Source organism: Otolemur garnettii, unplaced genomic scaffold, assembly GCF_000181295.1.
Source record: "Otolemur garnettii isolate 467f Iridium unplaced genomic scaffold, OtoGar3 scaffold00001, whole genome shotgun sequence".
In the NCBI taxonomy this organism is placed as follows: domain Eukaryota; kingdom Metazoa; phylum Chordata; class Mammalia; order Primates; family Galagidae; genus Otolemur; species Otolemur garnettii.
This window is the reverse complement of record NW_003852396.1, coordinates 69,060,288-69,087,463: the sequence shown is the minus strand read 5'-3', so window position 1 is coordinate 69,087,463 and position 27,176 is coordinate 69,060,288. Positions and strand designations below refer to the sequence as shown.

The 27,176-nt window shown below is 38.8% G+C and overlaps 1 protein-coding gene across 1 annotated transcript in view; it reads right to left on the bottom strand.

Annotated features, from left to right (window-relative positions):
* Positions 1-27,176, bottom strand: part of HSD17B12 (hydroxysteroid 17-beta dehydrogenase 12) — a 152,066-nt gene that overhangs the window by 55,732 nt on the left and 69,158 nt on the right. The gene's annotated exons all lie outside the window — the stretch shown is intronic.

Sequence of the window (27,176 nt, the reverse complement as noted above, 5' to 3'; positions counted from 1 at the left end):
CTTATTCTTGGGGATTTTCTGAGAATTCAAAAATTAACTTAAAAATCCTGCTTCCAAAAATAAATCTTACCCCCGTCAGAGTCAATGTCAGCTCATCACAGAGCATGCAGAATTAATCCTCATAATAGAAGTACCCATTCTTGATCTGAAAGGATTTCTGTCTAAAACTCAAGAGCTGGTTCATGAGAGATTGGATTCTTAGTTAGAGTCAATGAAAAGTATTGACCCTAGGTAGAAATCCATGAGTAATCTGGAGAGAAGAAGTGACCTAGAAAATGCCTTATTTGGTATTAAAGTTAAACTTATTATTCCAGTATCAACAAGTTGTACGTGTATTCACGGAGTGGAGAGTCAGGCACAGAGCTAGGATCTCCACACCTTGGTCCAACATGTCTTACTATAAATGGTCCACAGAATTTAGCATCAGGAAGTAAAGAACAGTGGCTCTGCTACAGCCACAGACACACAAGGGGAAGAAATGCCCCCAAACAAGAGGCTTAAGGATATACTATTTTGTAAATGAAAAACTTTATTCAAGAATAACATTCAGATAAATTTATCTATTTATTTTGAAAAGCAAAGTATTTTTCCACACTAGCACTATGTACTGACATTTAGGAAAATCTGTATAGTAATAAAAGCTGCTTCACAACCTCTAAACTAAATTCACTCCTTGATGTCTCAAATGATTTGGTGAATGAACGTGTGCTTACATCGAGAGTCTCGTATAGATATGCTGCTAAGAAAATTCAATGACGCTTTTGGAAAGAATGTTACTTAATAATGAACCCCATGTAAGTTCTTTCTTTACATTCATATTAGGGTAAGTAAAATGGCTTCTGCTGCAAGTTTTTCGGGATAATTAAAATTTTTGAACTTGTCCCTGGATTGCCCAGAACCATGTTCTAGCTCAGTTAACATTTTTTTTAACTTTATTTTCACTAACTCTACTGTGAGCTTTTCCTTTTTAACATAGGTCTGATCATGACACCCCATTCCTCACAAACCTCCAGAGATTTCCACCTCACTCTGGGTAAAAGCCTAATACCCCTTGAACTCATCTCCAACTACAGTCCCTGCTGCTCCCCCGTACTAGCCACAGTGGTCCCCAGCAGTTCTTTACATAAAAACCGTTCTCCACTACACTCAGGGCTTTCGCACTTACGGTTTCGGTCTGGAATGCTCTTCCACATCCCTTCTCTCAGTCGGGTCCTTGAGCACATGTTACCTTCTCTGAGAAGCCCTCCTTGCTTATTTTTTAAAAACACAACCACCTCCCCTAGCATTCTTCATCTTCTCCCTGCTTTATTTTATTCCACTGCATTTACCACCTTATATATACTATGCAGTGTATTTTAATAACATATGTACTTGTTGCCTATCTGCTCCCATTAGAATTAAGCTTCCAGAAGATAAAAGTTGGTTCTGTTTTATTCCGTTGCCCCACAGGGTCACATGATTGGGGATCTTTCCACCGTCCTCTCTCATTTCCTTCGGTTGGCTTCTCTCCTGGTTTCAAGAAGTCCACCGACTCTGTGTGCCACATGCAGACAAACATTTCTGCAGAGGCAGAAATGATGTCTCTATGATCTGTCCCTCTTACAGAGTGAGGAAAATCCCCCCAGAAGAATCTAGCAGACTCTCATCACAGTTCCTTTCTGAGGATAAAGGTACATGTGTGCTCTTGACCAGACCCGTGGATGGGCTTTGAGGATTCCATGAACTTCCTCCACTGCCACCATCAAGTTGCTTGACTCAAAAGTAGCAGCACTTAGGTAAGAGTGGGGCAGGAACTGCCTCTCTCTAGACCCAGGCAATCAGATGAGAATTATGGCTGGTGTGCTAAAGGGCTAGGGTTGGAGGTAGCTGGCTTCCTTAGGAACTGGGGAAGTAAATTTAGGCATCTCCCCTGGCCCCAAAGCCTATCACCCCGCATTTGATCCTGCCAACAGAAAGCAAAGCAAATGGACAAGAATCTTCCAACTTCAAGCATCAGCACAGGGAGAATGAGACACTTGGAACAGAAGCAGATACCAGACACGCGTGACACAACCTTCACTTCTACCTTCACCACCTCCCCAAGCCAAGGTTTTTCATAAGACCACCAGTGTACAACTCAGCAGCAGCCCACTGCTGGGGAAGAATAAGACTTCAGCAAAGCCTCTGGAGTAGCACATCCTCTGGGACTCCGATCTTTGCTCCACCACAAGGGTCCAAGGAATGACATAGCTTCTTTTTCCCAGAGGAGGAAATAAGTTAAAGTCACTATTATATAGGTCTGTAGAATAAAGACACCCAAACACTTTAATTTGGAAGTTACAATGAATGCAAGATGAGCTGCTCAACTGCCCCTTCAAGCAAACTCGTGTTGCCCTTATCTGGGAGAATATCACCAGCAGGCAGCTTTCAGGTGTCAGCTCTGTTTCAGGTGTCAGCTCTGTTGGTCCAGCGTTATGTCCAAGATCATGCTCTTTCCAGCACAGCCTCATCCAATGTCTCATCAAGACCACCAGACAGCTTGAGCCTACCAGGTTCTGATTCTAGAATTATAATCTGTTGACTACTATCTTATTTTTCCGTTCTTTCGTAACGCTGTGGTTTTAGTTATCGTAGCTTTAAGATAGGTTTTAATGTGAGTAGTAAGTAATGCACGTCTCCTTTGTTGTTCTTTTTCAAAAACTTACTGCCTATTCACCTGTTTAGTCTTCGTTTTTACTGGTACTGTGTTACATTTTTCAATTAAATTTATAAAGAATGGTAATGAAACATTCAGGCTCTCCATTTACTCAAATGTTTTTTAAATGTCTCACAGTCAAATCTTGGAGTTGTGATATCTTAAAGAATTCCATGATTAGAATACTACACACCATTACATAAAGATACTTAAGACTGGTGATGACACCTATTGACACATCATTCAGTTTATTTGAAACTGGACAGGCCAGCATCTTGCAATTTACAAGTTGTGCTAAATACAGTTACATCCTTTCTCCACTTTCTTTTTCCAAATTGAAATGATTCTCGGGTAGTCTTAAGAGGCTCCAAAACTGGCTTAGCACCTGTGGCTCAAGTGGCTAAGGCACCAGCCACATACACCTAAGGTGGCAGGTTCGAATCCAGCCTGGGCCCACCAAACAACAATGCTGGCTGCAACCAAAAAATAGCCAGGCGTTGTGGTGGGCGCCTGTAGTCTCAGCTACTTGGGAGGCAGGGGCAGGAGACTCGCTTGAGCCCAGGAGTTGGAGGTTGCTGTGAGCTGTGATACCACAGCACTCTACCCAGGGGGACAGCTTGAGGCTCTGTCTCCAAAAAAAAAAAAAAAAGAGGCTTCAAAACTAAGGAGCAAAAAGGTCTGATGATTGGTAAACTGTTTGAGGCAGTGAATCCATTAGAAATAAAAGGCAGAAACTCACCTTTGGTTTAAAAAATGGAGAAGGAAGCTAAGAAATAGCTGAGCTAATACTCTTCATGCCCTTTTTATCTATGGCTCCACTAATAACCACATAACTATTATACAATTGTGGAAATCCAGAAATCAAATATTACTTATAACTATAGAGGTACAGAATATAGGGATTTTTTTTAATTGGGGAAATACTTAAAAAGGTTTCAGGGGCAAAAATGAATGAAAGGCTGAGAATGCGTCTCTAAGTCTTCATTTCCTCAACTGTAAATGGGTAGCATCACCCACCTGTAAGGATTCGACCAAGAGGAGACAGAAAAAAAGCTAGGGGCAAACAATTCCACAGTTTCACTTTTTTGAGTTTGTTTGATTTTTTTTCTCGTGAATTCTATGTGTATTCAGCCCTTTGCTGGATGTGTGGAATGTGGATGTTTTGAGGACTGGCAGCCAAAATCCACAAGGAACTAAAGAAAATCAGCAGGAAAGAACTAAACAACCCCATTAAAAAGAGGGCAAAAGACACGGACAGAAGCTTTTCAAATGAAGATAAACTTACAGACAATGAACTTATGAAAAAATGTTCAACATCTCTAATCATTTGGGAAATGCAAATCAAAACTACAATGAGATATCACCTAACTCCAATGAAAATGGCTTGTATTAAGAAGTCCCAAAATTGGCGTGGCAATTGGCTTGGCAAACCACTGCAGCTCAGTGGTTACAGCATCAGCCACATACCCGGGGCTGGCAGGTTTGAGCCCAGCCCAGGCCTGCTAAACAACGACAACTACAATAAAAAAAAAACAAAAACAAAAACAAAAAACTGTGCATTGTGGTGGGCACCTGCAGTCCCAGCTACTTGGGAGGCTGAGGCAAGAGAATCACCTGAGCCCAAGAATTGGAGGTTGCTCTGAGTGTGACACCACAGCACTCTACAGAAGGTGACATAGTAAGACTCTGTCTCAAAAAAAAGAGAAAAAAATGTCCCAAAACAGCAGATGCACAGAGAAAGGAACTCTTACACTCTGCAAACTTGTGCAACCTCTATGGAAAATTGTATGGAGATACCTTAAAGCAGTGGTTCTCAACCTCCCTAATGCCCCCTAATGCCGTGACCCTTTAATACAGTTCCTCATGTTGTGGTGACCCCTAACCGTAAAATTATTTTCATTACTACTTCATAACTATAATTTTGCTACTGTTATGAATCATCATGTAACTATCTGATATGCAGGATGTATTTTCATTATTACAAAGGGGTCACGACCCACAGGTTGAGAACCGCTGCCTTAAAGGATTTAAAGCAGACACATCATTTGATCTAGCAATCCCCCTGCTGGGTATATGCCCAAAGGAAAACAGGTTATTTTATTAAAAAGACACTAGTGCATGAATGTTTATAGCAGCACTATTCACACTGCAAAGATGTAGAAACAACTCAAGTGCCCCCCAATACCTGGCTGGATTAATAAAACATGGTATATACAAACTACGGAGTACTACTCAGTCATTAAAAAAGGGCAATCTCGCTCTGTGCTAATTGTTATGCTATTCGATTCAATTATAATGATGCAGATAATAAAATATATTCTCAGTTTAAAAAAAAAAAAAGGCAATCTAGTATCTTTTTGGACAACCTGAGGGCACTGGAACCCATTCTTTTAAGTGAAAGATCACAAGAATGGAGACACAAACACATGTCCGCGATACCAAATTGGAACTAATCGATCAACACCTAAATGCACAAGTGGCAGTAAACCCCAATGAAAGTCCAGCTGGGAGGAGAGGAGAGGGGATCAGTAAATTCACACCTACAGGGCACAGTTGCACACTATCTGGGTGAAGGGCACACTTACGCGTATAACTTTGACTTCATGTGTACCCCTTAATATCCTGAAATCTAAAAGAAAAAAGAAACTGACTGGTCTCTAAGTACTCTAGGAACTTAACATAGATGGAAGGGGGCACAGATACTAAGGTTGAAGATCTTTCCGTTGTGGACCACTCTCCCTTATCCCAGTCCTGAAGAAAATAATGAGAAGGAAAGACAGACTCTTGGGGAAATAGCACTATCTCCAGTCCTTACCAATTTTAGCTTCTTCAATCTAAATTCATTAAATTCAGTTTATAACTATGAAAATGCCTCGCATGTTTTTTAGAAACCTCTCCATTTTCACATAAAATTATCATATTTTACATTATTTAGAGATATAAAAGATGTACAAGTCTTTTCTACTTTCTCTAATTTTAAGCAGAAAACAAAACAAAACAAAATCCTCTGAAAGTCCCATAATCAAATTCTCACCACTCCCCTCCTTGTCCAGTTTCCTTCCCTCCTACCCCAGACCTTGCCATCTCCTTCCAGCCCTACCCCTTGGGGCAAGACACCCCCCACAGAGAAAGTCCGCCTTACTTAGCTCTGGAGAAGAGGTGATTGTGCCCTAGAAGGGAATAATTGCTCTGACTCTGTTTTTAAAGGCCCATTTAATTACAATTATCAGAGATGCTACACAAATAATGGTCCTTCTTTTTTTTGCATTGCCCTTGAAAATATATTCATGATAATTTTAACCTCATATGAAGAGACCCACTTTCAGTCAAGCCAAAAAATTAATCATAGCTCATCAGGATTCTATTCCAAACCAAGTATTTCTTTATTTTAAGCCAAGGTTATTATATTTTATTCACTACAGCTGCTTTAACTGGAACAACCACCTGCAATAAATAAAAACCTTATGCCATGTGCAGTTGTTCTATTGATAAGCCATGAATAGGACCCATTCTTTTGAAAGCTGTAAGTTCTACAAAGGTATTGTGGACTTCTGGACAAATCATCACCCTTGAAGAAATGCTCAGATAAAGATGTTTGTTTTCTTCACTTGGAAAAGAAAAGTCCTGTCAATGGAAGCATCTGAATTTATTTATTTGTTTGTTTGTTTTTGAGACAGAGCCTCACTCTGCTGGCACCATCATAGCTTGCTACAACCTCAAACTCCTAGGCTCAAGCAATTCCCCTGCATCAGCCCCCCAAAATAGCTAGGACTTCAGGCACAGACCACCATGCTGCTAATTTTTATATTTTTTGTAGAAACAGGGGTGTCACTCTTGCTCATCCTGGTCTTGCACTCCAGGCCTCAATCTTCCCACTTTGTCCTCCCATAGTGCTAGGATTACAGCATGAGCCCCCATGCCTGGCCTGAATGTTATCTTTTGAGGGGAGAAAAAAAGCAAAAAAATTATTTGTAACCTTACTGCACTTAAGCTTCCAAGAAGATATTGCCAGTAACATGGAAGCAGCGTTTACTGGGAGAGACGGGATGCAGTTAGACTTAAGTGCCAACTCAGCTGGGTTTTGGCAGAGGGCCCTTTGTTCAAACTTTTTAATTTTCAAGAATTTCACTGCTTAGCCCATAAGCCACAAAAAATAATACCCACCCTACACAGTTCTTATGAAGATTATATGTGATAACACGAGCATATATTTCATGAAACTGTAAAGTCTTATACAAATGTTTCCTTACACAGTAGTCCTGCACAATATCTGTGGTTTTACTTTCCATGGTCAACCCTGGCCTGAAAATATTAAATGGAAAATTCCCGAAATAAATAATTCATAAGTTTTAAACTGTGCACTGTTCTGAGTAGCAAAATGAAATCTCACATCGCCCTGCTCCAAACATGAATCATTCTTTTGTCCAGCATAGCCACATTTCCGTGCTGTAGTCACCTGCCCATCCGTCACCTAGTGGCCTTCGTGGTTATTGGATGAGAAAAGCATAGTGTCTATATAGGTTTCAACACTGCCTGTGGTTTCAGGCATCCCCGGGAGTCTTGTAACATATTCCTCCTCAGGTAAGGGAGGACTATGATATCTGCTGCTATCTACAAGACGATTGCCTGACATAGAGGTGTTTTTCCTTTATAGCATAGGCTGCTGTAGGTATTACCTGTGTCATTAACTCTCACCTGTTTGCATCAGCTGCACATTCTGTTTCAAGCTGACTATGAACATCCGACTCTACTTTCCAAAAGTGGTATATTCATTACCATATCATCTCTGGAATCAGTGGTCATAAAGTACTATTTTAGCCTTGCTATCAGTGTCCAAGTATTTCTTTGACTCAATTTGCTTGTGAGTCAATATATTTTATCTATTCCAAGATGCACATTTAGTTTACTTTCTACCTTGGAAATCAAGTTGTCTCACAAGCCATGACATGTTAGTTTAATTGGCAAATGTTCGTTCTCATTGGCTGTAAGCTGCATCCTTGTTTCATGACCAATGATGTCTCAGAGTTGAGGAAAGAAGGCCGGGGACCTTGCTGACATTCACCCTTTTCTTCACTTCACAACATGACCTAGGAGGACTTCTAAATGCAAAACTCCCAGCATTCTATGGCTCATAATATTCCACTGCCACCACTAATCACTGAGAAAGAAGGTCTCTCATTCTAAACTAAAACCTGAAAACCTTAGCATGTGATCTTTCATGTATTCAGAACCACAGCAATTTGCACCCAGCAAAGCATCTCCCTAACCTGTTAGCTCTGTGAAGGCAGAATCCATGTTCGTATGTTTGTTTTTTCTTTACCACTATATATATATATACACACTTGGAGACCAACAGTACCTGGTCCTTCATAGAAGCCAAACAAATGTTTCCATAGAATAAATTCAAGAAACATATACTGAGCAGTGCCCACGTGTCAAACTTCACTGGAGGACAGTAACGGATACACTAAAACAGGTCATATTTTGATGAAGATGTGTATAAACCCAACTATGGCTTGAATATGAACAAGGCATCAAAGAGAAAACAACTCATTCTCCTGCATGGTGGTAGCTGAAATAGGAGGTTAACACTTGGGTGGAGTTTTTGAGGAAGAATAGCCATCAGTCACACAGAGAAGGGGGGAAAGTAGCCAAAAGGAGAAGGTAGAAAAAAGGAACCGCATGGTATAAGAATCCCTGTGGATGAGGCTGGGTGCCAGTGGCTCACACCTGTAATCAGATCTGTAATCGAGACCAGCCTGAGCCAGAGAGAGACCTTGCCTCTAAAAATAGCCAGGTGTTGTGGCAGGTGCCTGTAGGCCCAGCTACTCGGGAGGCTGAGACAAGAGGATCACTGGAGCCCAAGAGTTTGAGGTTGCTGTGAGCTATGACACCATGGCACTCTACAGAGGGTGACAGAATGAGACTCTGTCTCAAAAAAAAAAAAAAAAATTCCGGTGGATGGCATAAACAGTACAAGGGGAGAATTAGAAAGAAAAATTTGGTAAAAGAAAGCTGGTAGAGGTTGTATGTGCCAAGATAAGAAGCAGGACCAGCTAGGAAATTTGTTTGTTTATTTGTTTTTTAATTACTGGGATTCATTGATGATACAAAGAACCAGGTGAGCTAGGTAATTTGTAAGAAGCAGCACAAGATAAAAATGCAGGGCTCCTGTGTTCAAAAGTTACAAAGAATTCCAAGACGGTGAAAGTAAAACATTAAACCGAGCCCAGGCCCTTCTAGGTGTGAGGCCCTGGGTAAATACACAGGTCACAGGCCTACAAAGTCCACCCTGTAACAAGTTCACATTTTATCTTGTGTGTTACCCCATCTGTTGTAAGGAGTTAGCAGAGACTGTCACCCTGGGAAGTGACAAGATCGCACCTGTCTTTTAGGAAAGAATAGTAATGGCAGAGAGAGAATACACAGCCTATTATAAAAAGCGACAGGTGGCAGGGCCAAACTAGCTGCCTCATTAGTCCCCTGAGCAAGGAGGACCCCAAGAAGAGAGACAGCAGTGGGAAAGGGAGACAAGACAAGCGGGGAGGGACTTCTGAGGAAAAGTCTGCAGGGCTATATGTCTGAGTCAATACACAGCTTTAGGGACAGAGAGTGTGCAATGGCTTTATCCATTTGCTTTAAAAATCTGGTTAATAAACTCTCATATCTTACAGTCAAAACAGTCTTTCGAGTTTTGCACATGAGGCAAGGTTCCTGTAATTATGTCTCAGCATTTTAAAAAAATTATATGAAATGCTTCTCTATTATTCTATAGCAAAATGAGTCTTTGCTAGAAGTACCTTACTTCTCTCTGTTGGCTTGAAAAAATTAAATGACTACCAAGGAGATTTGGGCCAGAGCTGACCAATTTTCCATGCCGCATAACCGTGTCCTACAAATCAAGTTAGAAAGCAAAAAGAGATATTTTTATAACTTGTCATAATTTCCCTCCTTTCTTCTTTCAAACATAAAGATAGCTAAAATTAATTACAAGCCAAATATCACATCGTACATTTCTTCTAAAAATGCTGATTGAGCTAATTTTCTTTCTTTCTTTTTTTTTAAAAGTAACCTCTTTTTATTTTAACCTGTCACTTTGTTCTTACAAGATTCTATTCTGGTTTGGCAAAATCTAGCTACAGGGAAAAGGTATTATTTTCAAGGTTTGGGTCTTGCACTTAGGTACTTAGAAAAAAAAGAAACATAATGGCTGACTTCTTTTCTTAAAAAAGGAACTGATATTTAAAATAGCTATTAAAGCGAGCATTTACTTTATTGCAGTTTATAACTTTAGGATCAATATAGTTCAACAACATTTTGCCAAGAATAGAACCACTTTTCTGTTCAATATCAAAAACACCCCTCTTGGTTTAAATTGTTATAGGAGCATAATTTGCACACATTTAACCAAAACAAAAGCAAAGGTGATTGACAGATGGTCTTGTTCTCTAATACTCTTAGAAAGAAGAATAAGAAGTTGACACAAATCATTCTGACCCCAGAAGGCCCCTAAGGACATATAAAATGTGTAGAATTATATTAATATTTTACCAACAAAACAGGAATAATAATTATTATTGTTATCAATTACTAAGCACCAATTGTATGTCAAGAACTATACTGAATGACATTATACCATTTAATCTGCACAAGGACTGACATATTGCTGAAATTTGCCAAGAATTAGTCTCATAAGTGTCGGTTTTCAACATCTGAAAGGCTGTCAATTGTAAGTGTTTTCATATTTTGGCTTAATCTCAGACAAGGGAAGTGGCACATGTAATGCAAGTAGCTTCTCTTCTCCTAAATTCTTTTAGATGAAAATGCTCCCATGATCCCCAGAATCCCAAAATATTTCAATGTAGTGGATCTTAAAATGCGGTCCGTGATCTTTAAAGGTTCCTAAAAGCCAAGGATACTAAGAATACTCTTTGCTGTCTGTGTTGACAAAAGCAATGGTGGGTAAAACTGCTAGACCCTCAGCATGAATCAAAGGAATGGCACCCAACCGTATCTGAAGTCACCACTGCATCATGTACTTCTAGCAAAAAAGAAAAAGTTAATTTGAGAATGTCCCTTTTGTGGCAGTCTGAACACCCCCAGAAAATTGTGCCAAAGAATTTAGAAAATGTATACAACATACACACACACCTACACACACACACAGAAAAAAAGCAAACTTCAAGTAACTATTTTGGATTGCATGTTAAAATAAATTTAATGTTCTAACAATCTGACAAAATAACCATTTGGAAGAAAAAAGAATCTCCTTTGATGAAGAAGTAAAAATCACTAATTTTATTAAATCTCTCGCACTGAGCACACATCTTTTCAACGTTCTGGGTGACAAAATGGGAAGCATGCACCGAAGCCCTTTTCCTGGTTCCTAATGCGACGGCTGTCTTAAGGAAGAGCATCTGTGCGACTGAGGAGTAAGCTCAAAGTACTCCTTTTCCCTACAATACCATTTTACTTGAGACAATTGACAGAAAAACTACACTTATTTAGATTTGGCAGACATGTTTTCATCAATGAATGGAGATTGTCGTTACAAACAAAAACACCACCAACAAAAAACAAGCAACAAGTATTTGTTGCCCATAATAAAATCTGAACTTTTAAATGAAAACGAGAGTTTTGGAAAGCTTAGTCTACTGCCATGGACTCTGACAAGACTGGACGTGATATTCACCATTGTAATTGTTTTATAATGTGTCTTAATTTGAAAGCTCTGCAAAACTCAGGAATCATTATTTTCCAAATGACCAAAGCATAAATTATAAAATTATGACGGAGAGAAGACCTATTCAAAGTACAAAATAAACCTCTGGAGTGTCATGGAACAGTAGGAAAAATGCAATGATACGATTTCAGATTCTTTAGTCCAACTAATCTTTAATAAACTTCCACTTTCGGAGTTTTAACGTACCAAAAGAATATCCACAGTTATCTAAAGAGGCTATTAAAATACATTTCTCTTTTCCAATTACATATCATGTAAAGCCAGAATTTTTCTTATACTTCAACCAAAATAACAAATGCAGCAGATTGAATGCAGTAGTAGATGTGCAAATCCAACTCTCTTTTATTATGCCAGATATTAAAGAGATTTACAAAAATGGAAAACGATGTCATTCTTCTCACTAAATCTTGTTTTGTTCCAGAATATAATCTTTTCCCTCAAAACTGAGTACTGTTAACATGTACTGGTTAACATGAGTGATATCGGGCTAGGTGCAGTGGCTCACCCCTGTAGTCCTAGCACTCTGGGAGGTCAAGGCACATGAATCGCTTGAGCTCAGGAGTTTAAGACCAGCCAGAGCAAGAGCAACAGCAAGACCCCAAGGGGCGTATGGCAGGCACCTGTAGTCCAAGCTACTTGGGAGGCTGAGACAAGACAATCACTTCAGCCCAAGAGTTTGAGGTTGCTGTGAGCTATGACGCCCATGGAAATAATTTTGTAATTGGAATTTGTTACTACAATAACTTGTAACCAAGCCTAATAACCATAGCATAAACATACACATAATACCATTGGCATCTATTGTAAAATATACGTTACTAAGTATGAAATGTCCCATTTTCTTAAGTATTAAGTTTGACAGGTGATATGTCTGTCATTTCAATTTGACACTTCTTGTTTTATTTTTATTGTGAAGACATATCCTCATTCTTTCAAACACAAGTTTTGCCTTGTGATTATCTTTCAAATCTTTTTTACAGCAATTTTTGTGAAGCCACAGATAAGTCAAAACTTCGTGTTATTTTTGAATATGAATTCCATTGTGGAACCAATGCAGCACAGACAGCTCAAAATATCGATGAAGTGTTTGGGAAGAACGTGGCTAATGAATGCATAGTACATTTGGTGGTTTGAGAAGTTCTATTCTGGTGATTTGAATCAGTTTATAGGTAGTTACCAAACTGTTCCCTCAGCCAAAACCTTTCTGTAACAAAATATCCTTTGTTTCTTTATAATCCTCAGTAATGACCACAGTGTCACTCTCTTGAGTTCCTTTGAAAAGAAAGGAACAATATCTTTCTTCTCCCTTTTATCCTCTCCTCTTCCTCTTACTAAAGGCCACCAGTAAGTAAGAATTAAGAGCTATATAAGCACATCACATTTCATTGGGAGATTACATAAAGCACTTCCTTATGGAGTCTTGCTTAAGAAAAAGGAAGCCTCTAAGTATCTTCCTTAGAAAGATTAAGATAATACATGTACACGTGAGATAATATCCAGAGCATCTAATTTATGTACCACTATGTAATCTATAGGGCATGTACATACATTACAGATGTAACGTTTGGTAAGAATATCCTATACATGGGATGCGATCCTGAGCAACAAGGGGTATGTGAAGCAACATGACACGAAGCAAAGGGGGACAGGGAGGGAGCCTGAAGGACGGGAAGGAGCAGATCACCGGTATCCTGCTACCAATACCACCCATGGAATCTCAGAGACCCAAGTCAGCAAGATTATTTTGGAAATGTCAATGGATATCAAATATTTCTTCAAGTGGCAGCCGATTAGGATCAGAAATGGAAAAGAATCAAGTTTTCTGTATCGGGAGGATGATAACAAGCAGAAAGACGAACGATATCTTCGAGCGTCCTCCCCAATGGGAAACCAGCGGTGCACCATGTGGAAGACATTTTACAGACTGTACAGAGAGCAGACAGCGGTTATATTTCTCACTCTGCCCAGAAAAGGCAATGGATATACTGCATATATATAAAGGCACAAACTGAAGTTTAAACTTTCACCTCACATTCAAAAATTTCTCAAATATATTCTTGTTTGATCCTTGTAATAACCTTCCCCATTACAGAGAATAGATAATCTTCAATCACAGATGAAGAATTTACACAAAGTACAATAGACAATCAGGTGTCTCAGGTCAGAGATTCACAGGGGAGGACCTAAGATGAATCTGGGTCTTTTAAAGACTAATTCGTACTTATATTATTACACACGTAATCTGGTAACAGTTCTTAGTATCATAAAGCACAATCTAGAAAAAAACCAGCATTGTACATTTATTCTCCAGCCAAAATAGAACATTCTTTTATAGTCTGGACTTCAGCCCATTTAAGAGTCTCAATAATGCTTAATAATTAATAACTGTGATTCATCCAAATTAATGCCAATAACAAGAACTAATAAATGCCTATGAGGTTTTCCGTAGAGTGTTTATTGCCCACACAGATTATACTACAAGCCATGTCCTCTCCACCGCTTTAGGCAAGTCACATTTCACATTCACCTATAAAAGGTGGATGGGGATAAAGTGAAAAATGAGAAATTCTATCTCATGATTTTGAAATGTAAGGCAAGCCATAAATTTTGAAGGTCAAAATGTTTGAGATGATCTTCATTAGTTAAACTCCCAATTTCTAAAATATTCCATCATCTTCTACAAATTTGAATCAAGGAAAATAAGCTTTCTACTATACCATAAATAGCTTTCAGTAAATACGTTATTTACAGACTCTAAAATGCTCAGTTTTCATATTTTTATACCAAGAGACTAGACAGAAAATATTAAAAGCAGTTCAAAATACAGAAAAAAAATAACCTTCTAATAAGCTAATTTTTATAAACTATATGCACTTTAGGGGGGAAAACAAATAGAAAACTTCAGGAAAAAATTTTGAATTGCCTAAAAAATTGGATTTATGAAGCAGAACTTCACAGTAGAATATGTGATACACATATATATATATGCACCTTGTGTTCACAAAGAATGGAGTTGGACCTTTAAAATATCATTCTAACTGGCTCGGTGCCTGTAGCTCAAGCGGCCAAGTCGCCAGCCACATACACTAGAACTGGTGGGTTCGAACCCAGACAAGGCCAGCTACACAAAAAAATGGCGGGACATTGTGGTGGGTGACTGTAGTCCCAGCTACTTGGGAGGCTAAGATAAGAGAATCACTTAAGCCCAGGAGTTAAAGGTTGCTGTGAACTGTGAGCTGTGATGCCACTTGCACTCTACCCAGGGCGACAGCTTGAGGCTCTGTCTCAAAAAAAAAAAAAAAAAAAAAAAAAATATCATTCTAACAATTTTTAGTTATTTGTTCAGAGAGCTCTCCACAGCAGGAGCCACCAAATGATCCCCTGGAGGCAGTGAGCTGGCTTCCTGGGTCCAAATCCTATCAATCCTTAGCAATGTGATTCTGGGGATGTGTATTTGTTTTCAATTGCTGCGTCACAAATAAAACAATACACACTTATGATCCCACAAGGCCGCGATCTCGTCTGAGACACAAGCCCTTCATGTTCAGTGATCACTGACCAAATTCAGCTCCTTGAAGTTTTAAAACTGCAGTCTTCTACTCCTAGAGGCTTCTTGCTGTTTCTTGACACAAGAACTTCTCCACAACACAGCAGTTTGCTTCTTCAAGGCCAAAAAAGAGTAGTATTTCTGTTGCTTCAAGTTTCTAGCCTCAAGAAGACTTGGGCCTTTCCTAATTAGGTCAGGTCCACTGACGGTCCAAAGATAAAAGTTCCTTTAGCTAACACAAAGTCAGCTGATTAGAGATCTTAACTATATGTACAAATCCCTTCCCCTTTAACAGGTTGTAACTAATTACAAGAATGACACTGGTTATACCCACAGGCCCCGTGTCCACTCAAGGGAAGGAGTGTGTGGGGCGCACTCTTGCCGCACCCCAGCCCACCTGGCTATTCTGTCACTTGCCTGGTCTCCATAAGCATTCGTACCTCTAACCTAGGATCTAAGCAGATCCCTTTCAGTTTATGCCCCAGGTACAACACAGAAACAGAAAAGACATAGCAAAACACATTTTATGAAGACATTTAATGCTAAACTTAAAAAAATAAAGGGGTAAAAACCAAACAGTATACTTTCCTTTGCCATTTCCAAATAGTCAAAGGGTAAGCCAAAGAATCCAAATGCAGCCATCTAGGAGAACCATTTTATAGGCATGTGTAAAATTAAAATTGGAAATTTATGCCTTCCAGAACCATTAGAAATGCATTATGGACTTTACGTGTTAATGATGTGCCAGTACAGGTTCATCAGTTCTAATGCACTCACCACTCAATGTGGGATTTAGTAGGAGACGTTGTGTGGATGTGGGGACATGAGGTACATGGTAAATCTCTGTACCTTCCATTCAGGGTTTCTGTGAACTCAAACTCCACTCAAAAATAAAGTCTATTTTTAAAATAAACAAACTATGTGATTTTTAAAAATATAGTAAGACATTCTTAATAAAACATTCTTCAAGAAATTTCTCAACATCTTCAAAAGGGCTTCAAAGCTTTTTCTTTCTTCCCCAAATCACATAAGAATCTGTTTACTTAAAGAAAACCCATTCACAAAAAAAGACAGAAACAGTTCCCCTTCCCAAGAGGATGAATAAAGAAAAAGAAACCATTTCTATGGATTTACGCTTCATTCATAAAGGATCACAAGCTGGTACACAGACATTTTACTTGGCTTTTAAATACATTAATGTCTCTCACAGACACTGCAGCAGTACTTGGTTTCTTCCATCTACCAGAAGCAGCTGCACCATCCCAAAGGCAATGTTGCTATGTAAAATGATGATTTAAGTAACATTAAGCCTTCCTTGCAAAAGTCATCTTGCAATTATGCCAAGAGAAAATTCAATTAATAATGTTTTAGCACAGTGTGAGTGGGTGATAGAAAGAAAGCAATGTCATAAAAATAACAAAAATATCATGATTTGCACAGATACCACATGCCAGCTTATCTACGACATTTTTAAGAATCAACTTTTAAGTCATTAACAGAGTTAAGGAGCAAGGGGATTTTATGATGATTTATTTTCTAATTAATGCAATAAATTGCAACACATTTGGTGTCTATAATCAACATGTTTAACATGGACTTTTTCTCTCTTCACTATCAAAAGCTCACCACCACTCAGAACCATGCCAAGTGAATAAAAACTTCTAGGTGTGGGGGACCCAGCCCCCAGGCCACTGGACCAGTACTGGTCTGTGCCCTATCAGGAACTGAGCCAAAGAGCTTCACCTGCTTCCTGCCTGCATCCCCATCCCGGTCCCTGGGAAAATTGGCTTCCATGAAACCTAAGATCTGGGCTGCACAGCAGGAGGTGAGCAGTGGGCCAGAGCTGTTCCATGTCACCACCATCAACACTCGTGCTCCACCTACATTCCCCCACCTCTGTGAAAAAACTGGCTGCCCTGGTGCCAAAAGGGTTGGGGACCACTGTTCTAGGTGAACCGTCTCATAGAACTTCCCTCTCAGGACTTCCTTTGCTGTGTCTCACAAGCTTGTCATGTTATGTTCCTGTTTTCATTTCGTTCAATTTGTTCAGGGTTTAAATTTCCTTATTAATTTCTTCTTTAACCTATTCAGGAGTATATTATTTAATTTCCATGTGTTTTTATAATTTCCACAGTTCTTTGTTATTGATTTCTAGTTTGATTTCATTGTGACCAGAGACGATACTTGGTATGATTTCTATGTTTCTGAATTTTCTTTTCTTTTCTTTTTTTTTTTTTTTTTCAGTTTTTGGCCGGGGCCGTGTTTGAACCCGCTACCTCTGGTATATGGGGCTGGCGCCCTACTCCTTTGAACCACAGGCGCTGCCCTGTTTCTGAATTTTTTAAGATGTGTTTATCTAATATGCGGTTTATCCTTGAGAATGATCTGTGCTCTGAGGAGAGTAATGTGCATTCTGCACCTGCTGGCTGAAATGTTCTATAAACATCTACTTCATCATGCACAGAAAGTTCATGTGCAATTTACTATGTTAAACTATTTTAAGTTGCACATGAACTTTATGTCTACCCTGTATTAAGGACCTTCTTTGTCTTTTTTTACAGTTTTTGACCTGAATCTGTTTTATCTGATGTAAGTATAGCTACTCCTGGTTTTCTGAGTTCCCATTTTCAGGAAATATCTTTTCCATCCCTTTATTTTTAGTCTACATTTATCTTTGTAGGGAAGTATGTTTCTGGTAGGCAGCATATAGTTGGTTTTTATTTTTTTGTTTTAAATCAGTTCAGTTACTCTATGTGTTTTGATTGGAGACTTTAGTTCATTTACATTCAAAGTTGTTATTGACAGGTAAGGACTTACTACTGCCATGTTGTTATTTGATTTCTGGTTATTTTGTGGTCCTCTCTGCCTTCCTTCCTAACTTACTTCCCTCCTTCCTGTCTTCCTTTGTGGAAAAATGTTCTCTAGTAGTATGTTTTAATTTTTTATGCACATTTGATTTGAGATTACTGGGAAGCCTCTAAAAAACATTTTACAAACAGTTATTTTAGGCTGATGATACTTAACTCTGATTTTAAAGAAATAAAGAGCTAAAAAACTCTACACTTTAACTCCATCCTTCCTGCTTTTGACTTTTGCTGTTTCTATTTATAACTTTTTATACTGCCTATCTCTTAAAATGTTGTAGTTATTATTTTTAGAGACAGTTTCACTTTATTGCCCTTGGTAGAGTGCTAAGGCATCACAGCTCACAGCAACCTCCAACTCCTGGGCTTAGGCAATTCTCTTGCCTCAGCCTTCCAAGTAGCTGGGACTACAGGTGCCTGCCACAACACCCAGCTATTTTTTTTTTGTTGCAGTTTGGCCGGGGCAGGGTTCAAACCCTTGGTATATGGGGCCGGCGCCCTACCCACTGAGCCACAGGCACCACCCAGTAGTTATTTTTGATAGACTATCTTTTAGTCTTCCTATTAAAGATATAGGTGGTTTACACACCACAATTACAGTGATAGAGTATTCTGTATTTGTGTATTTAGTGGTATCAAAAGTTTTTTACTTTCAGATGATTTCTTATTGTTTGTTAATATATTCTTCTTTCAGACTGAAGAACTCTCTTTAGCACTTCTGGTAGGACAGGACTGGTGTTTATTCTGTTTGTCTGGGAAAGCCTTTATTTCTCCTTCATGTTTGAAGGATATTTTTGCAGGCTATAATATTCTAGGATTTAATTTTTTTTTCTTCAGCACATTGAATATGGTACACTAGTCTCTCCTGGCCTATAAGGTTTTTACTAAGAAGCCTGCTGCTCCCAGAATGTTGGAGCACTTTTATCTGTTATTTGTTTCTTTTCCCTTCCTAATCTAAGGATCCTTTCTTTATCCGTGGTCTTTGGGAGTTTGATTATTAGTGTTTAAGGTAGTCTTCTTTGGGTTAAATCTGCTGGATGTTCTTTAACCTTTTTGTACCTTAATATGGTATCTTTTTCTAGATCTGGAAAGTTCTCTGTTACTATATCTTTGAATAAACTTCCTACCCAATCTCTCTCTCTAGCTCCTCTTTAAGGACAACAACTCTCAGAGTTGCTCTTCTGAGGCTATTTTCTATATCTTGTATGTGTGCTTCATTCTTTTTTATTCTTTTTTCTTTTGTCTATTTTGGCTGTATATTTTCATATAAACTGTCTTCAAGCTTATTAATTCCTTCTTCTGCTTGAACAACTCCACTGTTCAGTTTGTCCACTGGGCATGTCACCTCCAGAATTTTTGCTTAATTTTTTTATTGTTGGTGTAATCTTTTTGTTAAAATTTTCTGATAAGATTATAGATCCCTTCTCTGTGCTGTCTTAAAGTTTATTGAGCTTCCTGTGTTCCGTTCTCTATAGAAAGATTACATATCTGCATCATTCTGGGATTGGTCACTGGTAACTTATTTAGTTTGTTTGGTGAGGTCGTGTATTCCTAGATGTTCTTCATGCTTGTGAATGTTCATCAATGTCTAGGCAGTGAAGAGTTAAGTACTTATTTTAATCTTAGCTATATGGGCAGGTTTGTACCTGTCCTTCTTGAGAAGGCTTTCCAGATATTCAAAGGGAATTGAGTGTTCTGATCTAAGTCTTTGGTTACTTACTGTAGCTGTATCAGCACTGGGGATACCCCAAGCCCAGTAACGCTCTTACAGACCCCTGGTGGCACTGCTTTGGTTGATTTAGGTAAGATAAGGGAGAATTCTCTGAATTACCAGGTAAAGTCTCTTAACTCTTTTCCCTCATTCTCTGGACTGGCTGCTGGAGTTGGGGGAGGTATGACGTAGGCACTCCCTCATGGCTACCAGTATCAGGTCCACCTGAAGCCATCCCACTCTCTGTTCTCTCTCTCTCTCTCTTTTTTTAAAGCCATCCCACTCTCACCCAAAGCCTGTGGTTACTGTTATCTGGCTACCTCTAATGTCTATTCAAAGCCAAGGGGCTCTTTAGTCAGTAGACAGTGAATCTAGCCATGACGGGGCCCCTCCCTTTAGGCAGCAGGATCCCCTCTGGCCCAGGTGGGTCTAAAATTGACATCTATAGGAGCTAAGGCTTAGAATCAGAAGCTTACTATGGCTGAGCTGATATGCATGTCACAAGACAAATTCCTCTGTAATCTTCCCTTTCCTTTCCCCATGTAGAAGGAATCTTTCCCTGATTGCACTACCTGAAGTTGGGAGAGGGATGATGCATGCACTCCTTTGGCTGCCAAAGCCAATGTCTCACTAGGTCACATATACCCCAAGTCCACTGTCTTCAAGCCCAACTCAACACTAGGATTTGTCCAAACACTACAATCTTCATGGCTTGCCTTTCAAATTTATTCTGGGCCCCAGGCTAGTGGTGAAGCTAGCTGGAATACAGGGTCCTTTCATCAGCTGGTGGTGAAGCTAGCTGGAATACAGGTTCCTATCTTTAGAGTGGGGGATTCCCCTTTTGTCCCATCTGGTCTAAAGCTCCCTCCATGAGCACCACCTGAATTCTGCCATGTGCTGTGTTTCCCTGTGACCAATGCAAAGTTCCATTGCAAAATCCCACAATCACTTCGCTGTCCATCACCCAAGCACACAGATTCTCTCTCCACATGGCACTGGTATGGTGCTGCCAGGGGACGGGGAAGGGGTGGTATAGGTAGTGTGAGTCTATCTTTTCCTACCCTCATCAGTGCCGCTTTCCTTGATACGATGTTAAAACCAGGTACTATGATTGCTCACCTGATTTTTGGTTTTTATAAAGGTGCTATCTTATGTGGAGAGCTGTCCATTCCTGTGGGGAATGACTGCTGAAGAGTTCTATTCAGCCATCTTGTTCTACCCAGACCTAGATTATTACTCTCACATATCCTTTCAAAGATCCCGTGATAATAACTCTAATATGCAACTGCACTCAAACATAGTTGTGTTGTAGTTTGCTTTTTATTCTTTTGAAGTTATATAACTCTGACATTATATTTTTTGAATGTACCTTTCAAAAATTGACATTCAGTTAACCAGCTACATTTAAAGTATATCTAAAGGCGAATACAGCATAAGATGCCAAAGATCTGAGCTCAGTCTGCCCCTGACATTAACTAGGTATGACACGATCTCTCAGATATGGGTTTCCATATTTATAAAATCAGAGTTTTAATCCATCAACACCACAGTTTCTAAACAGAGACACCTTTTAAAATCATGGGAGGAGGGCTTTCCAAACTACACATGCCCAAACATGATTAAACGTTCCACAAAAGGAAATATATTTATATTTGTGGCTTAATGCTTTTATCAGGTATTACAAAGTGACTTTATCTTAGTCTATAGCATTAAACAGAATAAAAGTATAATAAAAACTAATTCTATGTGAATTTTCTACTATTAGTGACCTGATGCCATTAAATATTAATTCTATGGGTTGTTTTATAATAGCAAAGACATAAGAATTCAAAACTTGTGAAAATTCCTCTTGGTTTTAATGGATTCATCTTTTCTTTGATTCTAGTATTAGATATACTACTAAGTCATTTAAATCACCTAAATAATAGGTTTATAGTTATTTTAGAGATTAGTAACAAAAATGTGCATTTAATAAATAATGGTAAAGTGAAATTACCAAAACAACTGATAATTGACAAGAAAATGTATAAGTTCACTTGAAGGGAAAAAAAACCAAGTTCAAGTGAATCTCTCAATAGACATTTCAAAGTACTTTCTCTCCATTATGAAAAAGGAAGCAATCTCTATATAAAACTACTGAACTTTATGTTTCCAAAAATACACCTTTCCACAAATTCTTTTATAGCTGAACACTGTACCCCAAATTATAATTATCCACTTAGGACAACAACCAACAATTTAAAAGGAGGAGGAGAAATACTAATCATCTGTATAAATGGTACTCATTTCATAACACATTGGTCCCACATTTCCCAACCAAAAAACAGTGGTTTTTAACACAAAAGTCACTGACCCATCAATAATCCAATTGGAAAGACCACTTACTGTTTTAAAGAAACCATATACACACAGGCAAATATGTTAATTAAGAGGTACAGCCAGTGTCTGGCCATGGTGCAGTACGCGCCCACATGCCTAATGCCAGCTATAGAAAGCAAAATTCAAGCAGCTGCCTTAATTGAAGATGCAGACCAACACATGCTAATTTAGCTGGGCCAACTAATTGGTAGGTATGCTACCATTTCTAACAAAGTATCCACCCATATTACAGATGTTCTTCAGCAGAGTCAATGATTAGTAACAAATGGTAATGAAGTTGAAACAACCTACACTTCGGGAAATGTGTGGTTGGACCACCTTTAGGACAGGGCCCCACATTATTTTAGAAAACCATGTCTGCCAAAATTGGAACATGAGTTAAATTTCAGAAGTATTTTTTTGTGCAAGATTAAGCATATGATGTAATTTTACAATAGCTACTGATTCCCCAAAACAATATTTTCTAAATGCCCACATCCTCCTCCTAAGCCATGCCAGGCCTAGTTCAAGCAAATGCAAAATAATTGGGTACTTTTCTGTCTTTAAAGTCTGATAGAGACCAAACACTTGTAGACATGTGCAAAGATAATAATTATACTTATCAGCAAATCTGTTTTGGTCAAAAAGCCTGGAGAAGGAGACTTCTAATTCACGTCATAGTGAAACACAAAATAGACTTACTCTTTTGCTTTAAACTAAAAACTGGACATCATTTTTTTAAACTAAAAAAAATCCTGGACAAAACATATAGAGAAATGGCTTTCAGACATTAAACAACAGACAATGGAGGGCAGCAATCCCTAAGAGGAGGAAAACAAATGAGGTGAATCCTATAATTGCTCTAGCTCATAGTCTGGAGAGATTTTCTAGGCCATGATTTAGAAAAGAGGAATTCATTCCCAGCCCAGCAGTCTCCCATGAGTTGAAGAATTAGTAGACAAAACATTAAAAACATTGAAACAATTATTACAGGTATGCTCCACATGTTCAAGAAATGAGAACATGAATACTTGAAGAAGAGATAGGAAGATATAAAAACGGTCTAAATTTTTACATATAAAAAATATATAATGTCTGAATGAAAACTACAGTAATAGGATTAACAGCATATTAGGCACTGCAGAAAAAAGGTTAGTGAATGTCAAAACACAACAATAGAACACTATCCTAAAATGAAATACAGGGAAAAAAGAACCTAAAAGAAAATCGAAATACAGTATGAATGAGGGACAACTTCAGTGAATTTAGTATATGTATAACTCAAGTCCTGGAAAAAAGATGTGGGATAGAAAAAATATTTAAGGAACTAAGGGCCAACATTTCCCCCCAAATGATGAAAACTATAAACACACAAATTTAAGCTTAAGAAAGTTCAAGTGTGGCCAGGCGTATGGCTCACACCTATAATCCCAGCACTCTGGGAGGCTGAGGTGGATGGACTGTCTGAGCCAGAGCAAGACCTTATCTCTAAAAATAGCCAGGCATTGTGGCAGGCACCTGCAGTCCCAGCTACTTGGGCGGCTGAGGCAAGAAAATCGCTTGAGCCCAAGAGTGAGGTTGCTGTGGGCTGTGATGCCATGGCACTCTACCGAGGGCAAGAAAACAAGACTCTGTCTCAGAAAAAATTAATTTATTAATTAAAAAGAAAGTCCGAGTGAGGAAAACTACAAGAGGTAAAAATAATTTAAAAACTTAAAATCAGTAATAATGATAAAAATCTTAAAAGTAACCAGAGGAGAAAAAATACCTACATTGTGCGTGGTAATAAAGAGATAAGAATGACAAAAAACTTCTTGCCAGAATCAGTGAAAACCAGAAAATTACTGCGGGGGGGGGGGGGGGGTAGCTGTCAACCTAGAATTTTATACCTTGAGAAAATAACACTTCAAAAATAAAGGCTTTCTTCAGACATACAGAGAGAATTTAAGAAGAGTAGACCAGTCTATAAGAAATGTTAAAAGAAGTCCTTTAGACAGAAAAACCAAATAATATTCCTTACTAAAATCATTAACACAAAGGAATAAAGAGTATCAAAAATCAAAATATATACATAAATATAAAACCCTTCTAAAAGAAAGATGTACAATGTATCAACCATGACAGGAACTAAAATGAAATTCTAAAAAGCATGCAATTAATTCAAAAGATGGCAGAAAAAAAGTGAAAAAAGGAAAGAAGAACAAATGAGACAAATAGAAAACAAGCAGCAAATTGGTAGATTTTAGTTCAATCAAATCAACAATTACACTGAATTTAAATAGTCTGGACGCCCTAATTCAAGGACAGAGAAATCATTAATTTAGATTTTTTCAAAAGCAAGACCAATTATGCTATCTATAAAAAAATCTATTTTAAAAGTAAAGCACTAGTAGATTTAAAATACTATAAAAATATATACCATGCTAACATTAATCAAAAGAAAGCCAGACAAGTAAATTTCAGAGCAAAGAATATTACCAAGAACAGAGAGGGTTATTTCATAATGATAAAGGAGTGAATTCATCAAGAGGATATTAACTCTAGGATTGGCACCTGTAGCACAGTGGTTACAGCACCAGCCACATACACCAAGGGTGGCAGGTTGGAGCCCAGCCCAGGCCAGCTAAACAACAATGTCAACTGCAACAAAAAAATGGCTGGGCATTGTGGTAGGCACCGGTAGTCCCAGCTACTTGGGAGTTTTGAGGCAAGAGAATTGCTTAAGGCCAAGAGTTGGAGGTTGCTGTGAGCTCTGACGCCACAGCACTCTACCAAGGGCTCTAAAAACAACAACAAAAAAGATAAACTCTAAATGTTAATACATCTAACAACAGAGAAATAGAAAAATTATACAGGGTGGCCATATAGCTGATGTGCAATTTTAAATTGCACACTATTGGCTGGGTGTGGTGGGTCACACCTATAATCCTAGCACTCTGAGAGGCTGAGGTGGGTGGATTGCCTGAGCTCAGAGTTTGAGACCAGCCTAAGCAAGAATGAGACACATCTCTATTAAAAATAGAAAGACTGGCTCGGCGCCTATAGCTCAACCGGCTAAGGCACCAGCCACGTACACCTAAGGTGGCGGGTTCGAATCCCCGGCCCGGACCCGCCAAACAACAATGAGGCTGTGCCCAAAAAATAGCCGGGCGTTGTGGCGGGCGCCTGTGGTCCCAGCTACTTGGGAGGCGGAGGCAGAAGACTCGCTTGAGCCCAGGAGTTGGAGGTTGCTGTGAGCTGTAATGCCATGGCACTCTACCCAGGGGGACAGCTTGAGGCTCTGTCTCAAAAAAAATAAAAAAATTAAAAAAAAAAAAAATAGAAAGACTGGCTAGACGTTCTGGCTGGTGTCTGTAGTCCCAGCTACTAGGGAGGCTAAGGCAAAAGAATCACTTAAGCCCAAGAGTTTGAGGTTGCTGTGAGCTATGATGGCACAGCACTTTACCAAGGGTGACAAAGTGAGACTCTGTCTCTAAAAATAATAATAGCACTCTAGGGGCAGCACCTGTGGCTCAGTGAGTAAGGCGCTGGCCCCACAAACCAAGGGTGGTGGGTTCAAACCTGGCCCCAGCCAAACTGCAACAACAAACAATAGCCGGGCATTGTGGTGGGCGCCTGAGGCAAGAGAATCGCCTGAACCCAGGAGTTGGAGGTTGCTATGAGCTGTGTGATGCCATGGCACTCTACCAAGGGCAATAAAGTGAGACTCTGTCTCAAAAAAAAAAAAAAATAGCACTCTATCAAGGGTGACAAAGTGAGACTCTGTCTCTAAAAATAATAAATAATTTTTTAAAAAATAAAAAATAGATTGCACACTATTTTAAACTGCACATGAACTTTATGGCCACCAGCAAAAGATATATCTATGCTTTAAGCAAGCTAAAAATCTCAGAAAAATCACTCCTCCGGAAAGGCTCAAAGAGCAATAATTTAAAAATTCAAACATGTTTGGCTAACAATTCATAGTTATTTAATTATGTACCAGCACTTTGGGAGGCTGAGACAGGAGGATTGCTTAAACTCAAGAGTTTGAGGCTACAGTGAACTATTACTGCAACACTGCACTCCAAGCCCAGGCAACAGAGGGAGATCCTGTCTCTAAAACAAAATAAAGAATAAAAATCAACTAATATAATCTTTTGAAACTCTTGAATAACTGGTAAACAAATGCAGAGTTATATAAAAATCTAAGTTGTATACAACACTCCTAATTAAGGTAGATCCTTAGCCAAATTAGAGCTGGTTTGATAATTTTAATTTTAAAAATAGCTATGCCTTTTTTTTTAATCTTATCACAGTACGAAATATAATGCCAATGTGACATTTCATTGTTTGAACTTTTAAATTTTCTACATAGGTTTTACTAGTTAGATATATTACCATTGCTTCCTCAAACTATTTAAAGTCATAACAATTGAAGTCTTTGGCTCACAGCAGCTAGGGCGCCAGCCACATACACCAAAGCTGGCAGGTTTGCATCCTGCCTGGGCCTGCCAAACAACAACAACAACTACATCCAAAAAATAGCTGGGCATTGTGGTGGGTGCCTGAGGCAAGACAATCGCTTAAGCCCAAGAGTCTGAGGTTGCTGTGAGCTGTGACACCACAGCACTTTACCAAGGGCAACATAGTGAGATTCTGTCTCAAAAAAAAAAAAAGAAAAAGAAATGATGTCTTTATAAAAGGCTTGGCTCTTCTGAACCAACTTTGAACAATGCCCAAATCACCTGAACTTAATCACTTTTCCCACCATATGTGGAAAACTTTGAAGTATCTTTTTTTTTGAAAAATGTGGCATCAGTAATGATTGCGTTCCTATTCAATGCCACCTTAAGTATAATTTCTATGATTCTTAACTGACTTGAAGATATTAAGCAAATATACTGAGTTAAAAAGTGAGGAATCTTTAGTTACTTGAACAATTTCTAAAGATTAAAATTTATAAACAAATTGCCTGAGTTCATGGATTCGAGACCAGACTAAGCAAGAGCGAAACTCTGTTTCTAAAAATAGCCAGGTATTGTGCCAGGTACCAGTAGTCCCAGCTACTTAGGAGGCTGAGGCAAGAGAATTGCTTATAAGCCCAAGAGTTTGAGGTTACTGTGAGCTATACACCATAGCACTCTACTAAGGGCAACAAAGTGAGACTCTGTCTCAAAAACCAACAAACAAAAAACTCCAGTTAGGGCTCGGCACCTGTGGCTCAAGCGGCTAAGGCACCAGCCACATACACCTAAGGTGGTGGGTTCGAATCCAGCCCGGGCCCGCCAAACAACAAT